Consider the following 508-nt stretch of genomic DNA (forward strand, 5'->3'; position numbering starts at 1 on the left):
ATTATTATTATTATTATTTCGTTCTGTTTGGCAAACGGGCGAACGAAAATTATGCTAGATTTTTCGTATTTTTTCTTCGTGGGTTAAAAAATGAGCTTGCTATTTGTGCGTGGGCGGCCCTAAAAATGCCACTTTTTCTCTCAGCCTGTCTTTACTGCCTATCCCATCACACAGAATAAGAGTTCATCTCATGCACCGCTCTCCAAATTAGTCACAATAACGTTTCTTCAAACTGTCTGGCTGTTGTATAGCTAGGCTATATTTCTTGCAAATATACATCTCATATAAAGCACAACACTGCTCTTCTCGGTTCGGAGGAAAGAAATGTCTGCTTTATTTTCTATACTTCCACAATAACAACAAAACGTTACAAATTGCTTTTGTAAAATAACAGGGTGTGCTTTCCGGCGTACCTTATGTCTTAAAGGTCTACTTAAATAAAACAATTGAAAACTAATTTGTATTTATTTAATTCGTATAGCCTAAATCCAACAAGAGGTACTGTACA

The 508-nt window shown here is 35.6% G+C and overlaps 1 protein-coding gene across 2 annotated transcripts in view; it reads left to right on the forward strand.

The window, feature by feature from the left end:
* Positions 1-508, forward strand: part of LOC107730168 (IST1 homolog) — an 8046-nt gene that overhangs the window by 4045 nt on the left and 3493 nt on the right. The gene's annotated exons all lie outside the window — the stretch shown is intronic.

This window comes from Sinocyclocheilus rhinocerous, unplaced genomic scaffold (assembly GCF_001515625.1).
Source record: "Sinocyclocheilus rhinocerous isolate Xijiao unplaced genomic scaffold, SAMN03320098_v1.1 scaffold36, whole genome shotgun sequence".
Classification (NCBI taxonomy): Eukaryota; Metazoa; Chordata; class Actinopteri; order Cypriniformes; family Cyprinidae; genus Sinocyclocheilus; species Sinocyclocheilus rhinocerous.